A 15133-nucleotide genomic window follows, 5' to 3' on the forward strand; every position below is an offset into this window, starting at 1 on the left:
GGAGAGGCGGAACATCGATATTTAAAAGATAAACTATTTTTAAAAAAATTATTGTGTCAACAGCTGATGAATTTTAATGCTTCCCCGTAACTTTAACGCAGTCGCCTCTTTTACTTGAATTGAATTGATCTAGTTCTTCTAGAGCATAAAAGTTGAACGTTGCTTCCACTGCGAATTTCTGATTTGCGAGGCTTCTTTAAAATGTCTCCTCTTTCGAAATGGGTCGCCTTCTTTATTTTTCTTTTCAGGAGATGGCTATTGTTTGTACCACAGATTCTTTTTCGCCGTATCAAAATTAATTTTTTCGCCTGAACTTAATCTGCAGAGCAAGAATTAATTCAGGTGCTGAAGGGGGGCAACCGCCAACCGCCCGATAAAGCCATGGGTGAAAAATGACCAAAAGCGGGTCGCGCCCTTTTGTCGCTGTTTGAGACACAGGCACCGTCCGTAACTTTTTGGGGACGGGGAGGGGGGGGTGTGTGTGTCGGTGGGTCGGTACTGACAGGGCCGGGGGGGCGTGGGTGGGACTCTTCCCTCCCTCCTCCCCCCCACGCCCCGGACCAGCCGCGCTTTGTCGGCGACCGGCGCGGGGCCGCCTGACGTCACTGGCGGCCGGTGCGGCCGAACCCCCCCCGGCAGGGCCCGGCCCGGCGCGAGGCTCTCACCGCTGCGCCCGCCGCGCGCGCGCACAGGCGCCCGCGCGCCCCCGCCCCGCCTCCCGCCTGCGCGAGACTCTGGAGAGCGCCGGGCAGGGCGGGCAGCGCGACGGCCGACCGCCTCCCCTCACCGCCCGGCCCCGGCGCCGGACCGCCCCGCAGCCCGGCCCCACCACCGGCAAGGCGGGCAGCGCTCCCCCCGGACCGCCCCGCCGCCCGGCCCCGCCGCTGCACCGCCCCACCGCCTGGCCTCGCCACCGACAGCGCGCCGCCGGACCGCGGAGGTGAGTTCGGTTGCTTCCCCGCGAGCGGGGAGAGTTTTTCCTCCAGACGAACGCCTGGAACGTGACGGCGCTTTGCCGCGCTGAGCCCGCGCCGGGGCTCCCCGGCTGAGGCTTCGCCCCCTTCGCTAGCCGCTCCCCGCCGATGCCCATCGCCTCTTTGTTGTGCTGGGCCGGCCGCGTCCCCGCCGCCAGTGCCGGTCCCGCCGCGGGGCCCGGCCCGGACAGAGCTGCGGGGGGGGGGGGGGCCGCGGAGGGGCGAGTCCTGCTGCGTCTCGGGGCGGGACGGTCCGGATCCCGAGCGGTTTTAAACTTTAGTCATGGCCGCGACCCCGTACCTCGGCCGGGCGGTGCCGGTCACGTCCCTGCGGGCGGCCGCCGCAGCCTCTGGGCCGGCGTGCGACTCTTTTGTGTGGCGCGGTGCGCTCCCCGCCGGCCCGCCCGCACCGCTCCCCGCTGCCGAGCCCCCCCCGCTCCGCTCCCCTCCCCTGGCGCCGGCCCGCCAGCTGCGGCTGTCAGGCCGGCCCTGCCGCGCCGGCCGGCGCTGCGCGGGCGCGGAGCGGTGTGAGGCGTTCGGCGGGGCCGCGCGGAGCGGCCGCTGGGACGGGGGGCGCGGGGGGCGGCCGCAGCATGCTCTGCCTCTGCACCGACGTTCCCCCCGCCGCCGCGTACTACTGCGCGGGTGCGTAGGTGCGCCCGAGCCTGCGGTGGAGGGGGGTTGGGGGCGGGGGGGTGGTCCGGGAGTGGGGCCGCTCCGTTCCGCGCAGCCAGCCCGCCGCGGGCCCCGCCGCCTTCATCTTTTGTGCGCGTAGCTTCCTTATAAAGAGAAACGGGCAGCTGCAGCCTGGGGCCGAGTTGTTGAAATTTATCCCTTTGTGTATATTACAATATCCTCCATTTTTCTGCCCTCTAAACAACGAGCCTCTCGCCATCTTGGGTAAATTTTTATTCCCAACTCTGCCCGTTTCTGTTAGGAGAGAACGAATGGAAATCCTTAAAGTCCTTTTGGATAAGACTTAAAGTTTAGGAAATGTTACAGGGACAGACAGTGACGTCATATAAAGTTTAAGGGGAATTTTTCCAAGAGAGCGTGCTTTCCCCCGGAATTCCTGATCCAGCGTGTTGTAAACCGCACTTTGGAGAGGAAGGTTCCTAGTTGAGACTGCGCGTTCAGGGAACATTAAGAATATGCTGCTTTATCTGGTGTCTGGTTTTTTAACGGGTAGAGAAATAATGGTGCTTTTGGGCTATTCTTCTCCCCTGCATGCCCCCCCGTATTTGTGTTTGTTTTTTTTTTTTTTTTTTCTGTCCTGGCCTTTAGTGTTTGATGCGTAACGCTTGCTAAACTGTTTGGTTGTTCAAAAAAACATTCCGAAGTTCTTATGTTAAATAACGAATCATCCGGAGATTTGCATTATTTTTGTTTACAGAAAGTAGTAATCTGATGTGAGGTTTACATGAAACGCTCCGTACAGAATCTTCCCTGAGAAAGAAACAGTTTCTACTTGGGATGAGGAACGTGGAAATACACAGTTGTTCCATTTTTTAATTATAAATTTGGGGGGCATAATTGGAAGCAACGAACTTATTAAACTATATTGTTAAAAGGTTTCGCTTGGAAGTACCTATATACATATAACATGTAGTTTAGGTTATGTTCCAGATACTGTATAATGTGGGTGGCAAAACATAGTTACTATGCTAAACTCATTTAAAAAAAAATAAAAATCTCTTTACCTCTGGCTATAAGCTCTGTCAGCTGTTGTGAAAAGGGAAACAATGAAAGGTACTGTTCTGTTAATTTAATTTTCAATTGCACGTTGTTTTTTTTTTTTTAATCTCATAGAAGTTTTTCTGGTCACATGATATGACAGTCTAACACAGTGTATTTGATAAGGAATAACAATTGTAGGTAAAGTTCTGTTTTTCCATTCTTTTTCCTATACTCATCTTACTTGCTGCATATTTACAGTCACACTAATGAGAACATGAAACTGCCTGTATTTAATTTGCATTTTCTTTGTCTTTGGGGTTGAGAAAAACATTGACAACAGTTAATATAGAAAATAATAGGAATAGCTGTTAGTTTTTCTATCCAAGTCAGTACTGAATGATGTACCTAAATTTTCTTTAAGGTGATGAGATACTTACCTTGAGGGGTGTGTGTGGTTTGTTTTTCTTTTTTGTTGGTTTTTCTTTTTTTTGCATCAGAAAGTGTGGTTGAATTGAGCGTTTGCCAGCTACGTGAATATTAGGTAGATGAAAATGTTTAAATAGTTGAAAGCATGTACAACAGATGGTTCTAAATTATACATGCAACAAAGGTCTGGGAGATTTGACAGATTATAAATGGTGAGCAACAGAGGATAAGTAGTTTCAGAAAATGATAGTATACTTGATGTCTCATAATAAACTACATACGCGTCTTTGTCACAACGCTGCAAAATCAATAAACTACATGATATTAAGAAAACGGTAGCGCTAAAGTAATTCTTGTAAAGTGTGTATAGAGGAAGCATTAGAAGTTGTTAAGGTATCTCCTTGAATTTCAAGCAGGGGATATTTGTTTAATCATAGATGGTAGCGATTCCTTGCAAGCAATGGAGTATTAATACCAGGTTGTAATAAAGTTCTTCATAAATAGAACTCTCAGGAGAGTAAAAAATGTTTCTTCGGAGGATCAGACAATGTTCCCTTTTCATTACTGACCCGAAGTCTGTTCTGAATGGCACAAAATAAGGGTTTGTGACTAATATATATTGAAAATAAACTAGAATTGTAGTATTGGTATTTCTTATCCTGGTGTGTGTTGTTTTTTTTTTTTTAAACTAAAACCCATTGTGCTGGGTTCCTTAGAAGTCACTCTTCCCACAAGAAGTAATTGTTTTTAAGATTCATTCTTGTAGATTATTGTAACATCGTAAAATTATTTGAATAGTGTTAAGGGATAGATAGCTAAATACATGCTCTGTGCCTTTTGGTGGGAAATAATTGATTTTCATGAACTGTAATAAGGTGCTTTGCATTTTCAAAAGAAAAATTAGTGTTTTTATGTTATGGAGGGAATAAGTATTGGTTGACCATTGCAGTATATTTCTTTAATCTTTATATTAATCTTATGATAAGAAGAAAGTGCTACATGACTGAATTTGTTGTCTTTTTAGAAGACACTGAAAATGCAAATAAGGAAGTAATGGAAGTCTTTCTTTTTAGTCCTGTTGCCCTTTTTCTCGTTTTCTTTGTTTGCATGTTTATTATAGAACTGCAGTGTAAAGGAGCAGATGTTTTGCAAAACATCCTGATGTGTTGCTTTTTCTTATGGGAGTGCATAACTGTTCCTTCTGATGCATCGACTTGACAGCTGGTTGATTTCATGGAACTGCTAAGAAGCCATTAGTGGTGTCATTGAATTGAAACAGAACAGTCACTCCCAGCTTGAACTGCAATTGTTAATGTCTTTGTTGCTACTTTTCTGTTCCTACACAAGATGTGGAATATCACGGTTGCAAAGAAAAGGAAGTTTGTGCTTTCTGTCTCATCTCCCTGAATTAGGGAAAGGAGGCATTACTACTTGACTGCTTTTAGTTTTGCGGTATTCTTATAATGGCATATTTGGGATTAAGAGATTTTAGCTGTTGGGAGGTAGATTTAGCACAACCAAAAATGCAATTTGCTACACATGCTGACATAGTAAGGGCATCCCACAGTTCATATCGCTTCACTGTTATACCCCTGTCATGGGTATCTTTAAATAAAACCAAATACTGGGTGTTGGTGGTTTGTTTTTTGTTTTGTTTTGAAAATCAGCAGACTTTAGTCTAACAGAAGATTATAGAAGAGTGGTACTTTGTGTTTTCATCGCTTAGATAATTTGGCCCAACGAAGATTCCTAAAGTTTACCAGTTTTCTCCCAAATGTTGTTCAACTTCGGAGATAATTTTGGTTTACTACAGTACATTCAGTAAATTATGACACACCACGTTATAAACTAGTTCTTAATTGTAAATTGCTATCAGAGGACATGCTGACACAGGTGTCAAGGACAGCAGTGGTTTTTGTGATTTTTTTGGGGTAGTTTACAACATTCTGAACATTGACAAAATGTAGTAAGTGTGGGTTTGTCAACATATTTTGAAGAAGTTGGAAGTTTATGGTGAAGATAACATGCAGAATTCAAAATTTAACTGCAGATGATCTTCCCCACTCTATTAAAGAAGGAAATAAAACATCCTCTTTCTGACTGACATTTATGCTTTTTAAAAATTTTTGGTTATACTACTACATTTTTACTTCGAAACTTTTTTTTTATTCTTTCTGTGTAATGGTAGAGTGAAAGTGCGTCTTTGAGTGGTGGGGTTCTGGAGTTCTTTCCTGCTTACTCTTTACTGATGAGGAACAGAAACAAGGACACTATATTAGTCAGATTAAATAGATCCTCCTCCACCCCACTCCCCCAATTTTTGCCTGCTTATTAAAAAAAAAAAAGGGAAAAAAATCAACAAACAAAGCAACAAGGAATCATCAAAACGTTTATGTAAGGAAAATAGTAGGTTCATATTATTTTTTTTATTAGTGTTTCTTAGTACTTTTATGAAGGTGAGAATGTTATTAATTTCACTGTTAAACAGATAAGGACTCTGATGTACAGAAGAATTTTGTCTTATATCAATATCACAAAAAGTTGATAGTAGAAAAAATAGTAAAATGGTAAAATTAGTAAAAAAGTAGTTTTATAGTGTCATCTCGATTTTTGTTTCTTCTTTTGGGGAGGGAGGAGAAGTTGCAAATATCGAAATATGGCAATATTTTATTGCAGTATTAACATTTAATGAGACAAGTGAAAAAAACGCTCTCAGAGAGCGAGGAAGTCTTATCCTTGTTTTGGTTTTTTAATGTAGCAATAAGGAAAGGGGATACAGGGTTTTTCCATGCTTAGTTTAACAGAAAGTAATTTGTGCATTTGATGAAATTCCTACTACCAGTTTATCCTCTCTTTATGTGAATGTTTTTCAGATCGGTGGGGAAAAGACAAATATCAAAGAAAGTATGTATTTTTAAACCTTTCCTAGTGACAGATCATCTCTTGGACATAGTCTCTGAAAGTACGGACTTAGAAAAAGATGTGCTGGGCTTGTCAGTGACTATTTCATTCTTTCAGAAGGATGATGCCTGTTGCTATTAACGTGAAATCTCTCCCATTGCCTTCCAACTCACACCCATCAGGGCCTCCTGAATGTCTTGTTTTCTGTGTGTGAAGGATATAAGACTCTCTTTTCACTTGATGTAGGTCAGGCATTGTAAAGAGCTGAATGGGTTAAGCCTTGGTAGTTTGCAAAAAGAGATTGCAGAGATTTTTCTAGCCCTTGAGGGAGGAATCACACGAGACCTTAAAATTCAAACTACTAAAAATGTAAAGGCACCATCTGAAAAATTGGTCTACCTGATGGACTGTTTACATTAGCAATGATCCCATTGAAATTAATGGGTCTGCTAAGTATAAAAACTTGTCCCCGGTAGTGTGTGCAGTATAAAACCTTGGAAAAAAGGTAGGTTTAGAAATAATGCAGTGACCATCAGATAATGTTTTTTTTTTTTTTTGGAGCCTCACACAGAACTTCTGCTCTGGAATTGTTGGAAGGGATAATAAAGAATTTTAATTTTTGAATCATGGAGAGCCCTACTGGTGGTTTCTTGCAAATTATGGGAAGTGTAAGTTAGATTTTCTTTAGAATGTTTATTAAATATAGTGATTTCAAGGCACAAAATACTCTGCCTAGCTGTTCTTGAGCTTGAATCTGAGTTGGACGAGAAGCTAAAAACTTTGAAATCTTCTAGGGAGTGTTTTTTCTTTCACTTTGAATATGTAGCTAACTTTTTTATATTGTGACTCTTTATTAATCAATTTGTATCAATTCATGTTTTTCTAACACTGAAAGATTCATTAATAAACAATGCATTCCATTTTATCAGATACTTGTTTCAGAACAGTGGTGTGTGATATCCAAATATAATCAGCAAAATAACCCCACAACCCCCTCCTCAGCCCTCAGTCTTCTTGTACAAAAGAAAACCAGTGTGACAAAAATTATTGGAAAAAAATTATTGGTCTGGTGGATGCATAGGGACACAATTGTTGGGATTTTGCCCCACGTTCTGTTCTTATGCTTTTCCACAAGCATGCACTCATTAATCAAAGACACTGTATTCCTGCTGAGGGCAGAGAGGTTCATCAAATTGGCAGCCGGTTTGGTGTAAAGAACAGTGTACTGAAGCTCTTAATGTGCTAGGACATAAATAAATCTAAGGTCTTTGTATGCAAACCCTGGAGGTTAATACTGTATAATTCGGTGTCCTGTCTTTGTTTTTATGATTGATGTTTGTAAGTGTTCGAGGCTTGATGCAAGCCTTCCAGTGGGTCAGGGCTGATGGCCTGATTGGCCGCAGCAGAAAAGCCTGCGCTTGGCAGAGGGGCTTTGGGGCTTTTGGGTCTGATGGGGAGGGCTTTTTTTTTTTTTTTTTTCTTCTTTTTATCTTTTGGCTGGGATATCATTGTTGTATTGCCTGAGCTGTTAAAGGAAAGTTCTAGAGATTGACAACCCCCTGCTGTGATAATGGACTTAGCGCATGAAACCACGATGGTTTGGTCCTGTTTGTTCTGAAGCTTACTGCTATTTGTATCCTTAACAGAACTAACGTGTAAAACAAGCTAAAACTACTGGGATTTCCCTGTAGAAATAGTGCTGGGATTTGGCTTTAACATGAATTGGTTGCATATTCATAATTTAAGAACAGCTGGTTACAACAAGCACATAAGTCATTTGCAAGCTATTATAAACCATTCTACTCACACACGGAGGCCGTGCTTGAGCTTTTTTTATTGATCTACCTGCATTTGAAATCTGGTCACTGCAGCCACAGAGGCCTTTCATTTTTAGCTGTGCTTGCATCATAGAACAGCCTCAATGTTAAATATTTAATTTTAACTAAATGCTGAATAAAATGATAAACTGTGAGGTGAAGAAACAAAGTGTAAGTATGAGCAGTGACATACCTCTTAAATACAAAACCTTGTTATGTAAAGCGGCCTAAAAAAGTAATGTCAGCCAACCTTTGTAGCCCTTTGGTAGCTTTTGTTGTTCTGAATAAGGAATCTTTATTAGATTTACCCAAGGTTACCTTGCTAAAATCGTAGTTGCTGAAATTTGTGTTTTTCGTACATTGTATGCCTAGTGCTTTGGGAGGAAAACCCAGAAGTATAAAATGTGATTATATTACACAAAATGATGGTGTAGTAAAATAGTAGTAAGCACAGTCTTGCTGAGTATCACATGGAAAAAATAATGGATATATTAGACTGTACTCTTACGTGGGTAAGCTTATCTGTCAGTATAATGTGAAAAATACATACTTTGAAATATTGGTTAGTAATATGTATCTAAGCTGTGTTAGTGAAGTTGATCCCTCTGCTTTCAGTTTTGCTTTTCCAGGTTAGAAATAAAGCGAGGCATTTCCACTAGTTTATACACTTAGTTTGATAACTTTGCTGTATCCTTGCTTGCCCTCGTGACTGGAACTTCTAAAAGGAGAACTATACTTTTGACTATAAAAATCATTTTCCAAACATCCCTAGTTCCTGTGGGAATAAAAGGGGGCCCAAAATGCCCACTCCCACACATCTTTGGATCCAGTATGTTGTAAGTTACTACCTCATAACCTGATCGGTAGGTAGAAAGTATCCCTGAGGAAAAGAGATACGAATAAGTTCTTACTTTTTATGTATGGATCCAGGAAGATGGGAAGCCATTAAGGAAGGTTCCTCACTGTGTTAGTCAGTTAGTGAGATAAAAATATCAGGCGTACATGCCTGAAAGAGAGTCTAGTTTTTCAAGCTGTTATCAGTTAATTTAATAAAAGATATTATCACTCCCTACAGCTGTGGTCTTTTCTAAGTAGTTGCAGCAATTTTAAAAAGGCTGAACCATAAGAAATGCAAACCAGTATTTTTCCACTGCAGCTCTGCTCATTTTTCATCCTTGGAGTTACCCTTAAGCACCTCAGTGCTTCTTTTCACTGTTGATGAAAGAGCTAGATCAGAGATAATAGTTGACACTACAGCTGTGTGGTGTAGGAGAAGAGTGAGGCAGAAGAGTGCTCAGTATTTAGATCACTTGGGGACCGGACCCAGCCTCTACAACAGCTGTAATGCCAGAAACAAATTATTTGTAGCACAGTTGTAAGAGCTTTCAGAGCAAGGAGAATTCCTCTTTTTTCTTTTTTTTTTTTTTTTTTTTTTACTTACCAAGTCTAATGTTAGAAACAATAGAGAGTTCAATTTTGGCTCTTTCAGGGAAATTAACTTAAGTGGAACTCTAAATAAGTAAATGGATACTTTTCTCACCCCACACCCTCCCGGCTGGGAATAGTCTACTTACTAATCTTTGATAATTGGACAACGGCAGACTTGATTGAATTTTTTTCTTCATAAAAAGCTACTCTCCCAAAGAAAGTCTGACAAGTGGGAAGAAAGTTGAGATCCAAAGTCTTGATTAAAGAAAATGAAAGGGTATAGATTATTGAAGAAAATCACAGTAATACATTTCAGCAATTCTTTATTTTCCTGGCAACTGAGTAGAGAAAGCACATGGATTTAGTCATAGCTTGAATGTATCACAAAAGATTTGGAGAATAGGATTTAAGCAAAGTGGATGAATGTTTGAACACAAAATAAGGATGTCCCAAACTGCCAAGTCTTTGAATGGCACACTAGAGGCCTTCCATTTGTCAAGGTGATTTGTTTTTCAGGGCTTTTTTTTTTTTCCTGGTGTTTTTTTTTTCTTTTCTTTTTGACTTGCCAAGAGCTACCAAATAAAAATAATACTAAAGGGTTTGTATCATTTACTTGCCACTTAATGCATATAAGAGTGTTTGGAGAACTAAATTTTAGAAAAGAACAAAAGGCTTAAGGAAAGAATATATTCCTGTCATGACAACAAACTGTTACTGAATGTCCTTTAGCGTTTGGCATTTAACTGTGATATTAGCACTGCATTTTTCTGCAGTTGTCGTCTGTCTTTCTTTTCTAGAAGTGCTTTTCAGCTTTATTTCCCTCGCTAAGGCTTAAATGTATAGCAAGTTGTCTTCAATGAACCAAACATAGTTTTGAACAAGAGCAGGGAGTCTTGATTCCATAGCTGAGTCTTGTCCGGAGGGTTAGTTTGGAAGTATTTTTTTCCAACTGCGTGAAGAAATGTGTTCATCATTCAAAGAAGTAGTCAAAAGGCATGCGGGAAGGAACTCGCTTATTAACATAAAACTAATGGTAAGTGCACTGGTGGCAGTGCACGCTGGCAGCCCAGAAAGCCAACCCCATCCTGGGCTGCATCAAGAGAAGCGTGGCCAGCAGGTCACGGGAGGCGATTCTACCCCCCTCTACTCTGTACTCGTGAGACCCCACCTGGAATATGGTGTCCAGCTTTGGAGTCCTCAACACAGGAAGGACGCGGACCTGTTGGAACGCGTCCAGCGGAGGGCCATGAAAACGATCGGAGGGACGGAGCACCTCCCCTGTGAAGAGAGACTGAGAGAGCTGGGGTTGTTCAGCCTGGAGAAGAGAAGGCTCTGGGGAGACCTCATAGCAGCCTTCCAATATCTGAAGGGAGCCTACAGGAGAGCCGGAGAGGGACTCTTTGTCAAGAAGTGTAGTGACAGGACAAGGGGTAATGATTTTAAATTGGAAGAGGGGAGATTCAGACTAGATATTAGGAGGAAATTCTTTACCGTGAGGGTGGTGAGGCACTGGAACAGGTTGCCCGGGGAAGCTGTGGATGCCCCATCCCTGGAGGTGTTTAAGGCCAGGCTGGACGGGGCTTTGAGCAACCTGCTCTAGTGGAGGCGTCCTTGCCCAAGGCAGGGGGGTTGGAACTCGATCATCTTTAAGGTTCCTTCCAACTCTAACCATTCTATGATTCTAGTAAGTGCAATCAGTTATAAAATGCCATATTTCTCCTTGTGTTAGGAACTAAAAGGAATGGTTGATGCTTAGGTAATTCATTTGTATGTGATAAAGATACAGAACAGGTTGGAATACTTTCCTGTTTATTTGAGAGATGTTTTCTATGTGTCAAGCTGTTTCTGATTATCATTGAGATAAATTTATAACCTTTTGATTCTTGCAGATGCCAGTAAATTTTCAGTGTTACCAATTATGTTATGAAAATACAGGGTATTACAAAGTTTATTGTATTGATATAAGTGGTTTAGAGTAGCATTTAAGTGTAGCCTACAGTCTTTTTGCAGTCATGGAAATGAATTATGTATTTTGAAAGATCTGTTAATAGTGTAAAGACTTTATAATAAAACAGACATGTAGGGGGGACAATCACTTTTTAAAAATTTCTTTGCCTCTATATACTTAATTTGTATAATTATTGTAGTTCTGGTATCTTGCAAGCTGCTTAAAATAAATACACAAACAGTGATCTTATGGAATCATCTGTCCTGTATGTTGTAAGAGACAGTTGAAATGCAGGTTAAGTGGGATCTCTAACACACTTGATAAAGCTGAGGTTTTTTTTTTTTTGCTTCATACATTGACCTCAACAGAACTGGCCTGCATTCTAGTAATAATCTTATAAAACTTGGACTGAGGGAAGGGTTTATTCTTCAGTGTTTGTTGTCCCTGTTGCTTCCAGTGGCACAGGCAGTAATATAGATAATTGGAGTGCTAGTATAGTTAGGCAATGTGTATAAATCTTCATGTTAATTATATTATGTTCTGTTTATACCCAGAATCTTATTCTTTAGTTTAGCAGTCCCTTAAAAGTGTCTGTTTCCATATATAAATTGAGTGATTCATAACTCAATAAATAATTTGTATTTTTCTGCAAAAGTTTGCTTAAATTTTAAAGAGCTATTTGCCAAATTTCAAGTCTGATTCTTTCTAATAGTCACTTCAGATTTTTTAGAAAAAAACCCATATGCTAATTTCTGGGGGAGACCCATGACAGAGAAGGTCATCCAGAAATAGTAAATCCGTATTCTTGGCTGAAAATAGCACTGCAAGTTGTAATATGTTGTTTAGCAAGAACTGCTGATTGTGGAAAACGGTGATAAACACTTAAACTCACATTTTTTTCAGAGATGTTTCAGAATAATGTTTGAGGTATACAGTATTTGATGTTTAGAAGCAAAAGTTGCATTTCATTATGTTAGGATTTAGTCAGCCTGGAGATGCCCAGTGCTCCTGTTTAAATATAGTGCTAGACAGAATGGTAGATAGTTCTTACTAGCCTAACAAAAAAAGGAACAGTTTAGAGACATTACCTGTGTTATTTAGTTATGTTACTTATGATCTCAGAATGTCAAGGATAGAAATGAAGATTATTGTGTGGTTTTTAGATGTACAGCGATCTAGTGCTGTGTTGAAAGGGTTCTCTGGCTTGGTAAGAAGGGATAGTTGCTGGTATGGCTAATTATAACAGTTTTTTTCATTCATATTTTTTAATTCTAAAGTTTGCGGTGGTTTACTTGAAGGAAAAAGTAGGCTGACAAATAAATGACTGGTACTTGTGAATTGTTTGCCTGTCTTACCTAGCCATGGAAGGACATTCACAGAGTCTGTTAATGCACATTTTTCAGGTCAAAACAATTCAGACCTAAACTATTCCCCTGAAAAAACAACGTAGTGGGCCTTTTGTTTTGTGCATCTTCAATTTCTTGAAAAGATAGTTATTTCTTTTGCAATTGTTGTGGTGATTGGGTCTGCCTAGCCCTGAGCCCATTGCCTGTAACCTATCCCATTGCAGTATCATAATAAAAGTTGTTTATTGAACATCTATAGTTGTGTTTATGGACAGAAAAATGCAAAACTGACTCTAAAATGTTGCATTATATAGGCAAATGGGCATCAGATTACTTTTTGTATGTATCCAATTTTGTAAGAAAAATTCACTTTCAGCATGACTTCACCAAATGCTTTATAGATTTTGGTTTACTGAAAATTCTGACTTACTAAATTTTATCCTGAAAAAGCAGCAGCCACATGCAGATTAGAAGTAATTTAAGACCTCGTACTAGTTAAGATCTTTCAAACAGTGCTTACAGACAACGTACGTCATGAGACCCGTATTGTTTTCTGCTGCTGGGTAGTTTGTCTTTACAATGAATGATGTAATATTTTTTGATGGCTTGGTTACAATGCAGGATATATATATATTTTAATAGGATGTGATTTGAAAAGACCTTGCAGAGTACAGGCTGAGTTTATCTGTTAACGAAAAAAATGTTTTACCATGGGGAAAACCAACTGTGCTTATGGAAAGATCGAATTGAACTGGAAGAGTCTCAGAAAACTAAGTGGCTGCATGAAATTATTCACTGATGAATCTGAAGTAATGCACATGGAGCACAGGGAAGCAGGGAGAGTAACATGAACTAAACATAAACTGTGATGGATTCTAAATTAATTACCTGCCATCAGGTAGAGATATTTGAGTCATTGCCATGGTTTAACCCAGGCCAGCAGCTAAGCAGCACGCAGCCACTCACTCATGCTCCCCTGATGGGATGGGGGAGAGACTCAGAAGAGTAAAAGTGAGAAAACTTGTGGGTTGCGATAAAGACAGTTTAATAGGTGAAGCAAAAGCCTTGCAAACCAGCACAGCAAAAGAAGGAATTCATTCCCTGCTCCCCATGGCAGGCGGGTGCTCAGCCATCCCCAGGGAAGCTGGGCTCCATCACAGGTAATGGTAACTTGGGAAGACAAACACCATTCCTCCAAATGCCCTCCCCTTCCTCCCTCTTGCCCCGGGTTTTATTGGTGGGCACGACACCGTATGGTCTGGGACATCCCTTGGTCAGTTGGGGTCACTGTCCCGGCTGTGTTCCTTCCCATCTCCTGTGCCCCCAGCCCGTTGCTGGCAGGGGGTGAGGAGTAGGAAAGGCCCTGACTCTGTGTAAGTGCTGCCCAGCAATAACAAAAACATCTCTGTGTTATCAACGCTGTTTTCACTCCATCCTAGCCAAAACCTGTGTAGTCGTAATGCATGGTTCTGCTAAAAACATCAGTTCAGCAGCAGTCACAATGCAAGCTTGACACATTTCTGGAAGGAATGAAAAAAAAAAAAGGACAAAACAGAAAACATCTAGGATACCATATTAATTCAGGTCACCCTGTCAAGTAGAATAAAAAGCAAATAAAATTGAAAGGAATCATCAATTTTGGAACACTTTCTGTATGAGATAAGGGTATGTAGAAGTCTTCAGCTTGGGCTATAACCAAGTGCTATAAAGTCATGCTGGGAATAGAGAAGTAAATAGAAAACATTTTTTTTGGCATTTCAGATATGATTTAAATATATTGAAACTAAAATAACCTAGTGAAACAAAACCCAGTAGTTTGTTAACATAACACAAGAAGTCATGCTTTTCACTTGATGCTGGGTTAAATGTGGAATCATCCTTGGATGCTGTGGAGAGCAAAATTACAATGTACTTAGAATGATTAGATATATTAATGGAAGATGTGTTTGTCAGTGGCTGCTGGATATGGTGATTGAAATGCAGTGTTAGGTTTGTTAAATCTTCATACTTATGATTTGTGAGAGATATATACCTTTATTCTTTCTCAAAATGTTTATTACTTGTGTAGATGGACCTTTATTCTGAGGTAGTTGCTGTTAATTTTGTTTAATATTTGGTGTTTTGTGTCTTTGATAATTTGTGTAGGTGGAATAATAAGGATGCCCAAAATATGAAAATTCTTCTAACATTTAAATGAATATGGAGGTTTCTTCATGATTTTATGTGAGGGATTGAAAAGTACTCATCTTTGGTTTGTAACTGTCACCACAGTTTTTTCAGTCATCACGGATTATCCTGTCCTTCATTCTTTGCTCCTTACTGTGCTCTCTTCGCATTGAGTTTGTTAGTATACATTCTGCCATTAATATAATGTAATAGAGAATAATTTTGTGTACTGTAACTAAAGCCTTACGGATTTTCCCATGTCCCTTTTTTTCCCAGTCCCTGTGTGTTTATATTTAGTGTTTGGGTATATCACCTGTGATATTTGTATACTCAGTCTTTACCCCACCCCTGCCATTTAAGTATTTCTTTACCTTCTCTCCAGCTCTAGGAAGTTAATTCTGGGGAAGAGGATATTTTCATTCCGCTTCTTGAATAAATTCTCCTAATACC

General features: G+C 40.7%; 1 protein-coding gene across 1 annotated transcript in view; it reads left to right on the forward strand.

Annotated features, from left to right (window-relative positions):
• Nucleotides 1-756: 756 nt before the first annotated feature.
• Nucleotides 757-15133, forward strand: part of BAZ2B (bromodomain adjacent to zinc finger domain 2B) — a 138801-nt gene continuing 124424 nt past the window's right edge. The window contains exon 1 of the mRNA XM_074144712.1: nt 757-940. The gene's annotated coding sequence lies outside the window, so the exon portion shown is untranslated. The remainder of the gene's footprint in view (nt 941-15133) is intronic.

Source organism: Numenius arquata, chromosome 3 (assembly GCF_964106895.1).
Source record: "Numenius arquata chromosome 3, bNumArq3.hap1.1, whole genome shotgun sequence".
NCBI lineage: Eukaryota > Metazoa > Chordata > Aves > Charadriiformes > Scolopacidae > Numenius > Numenius arquata.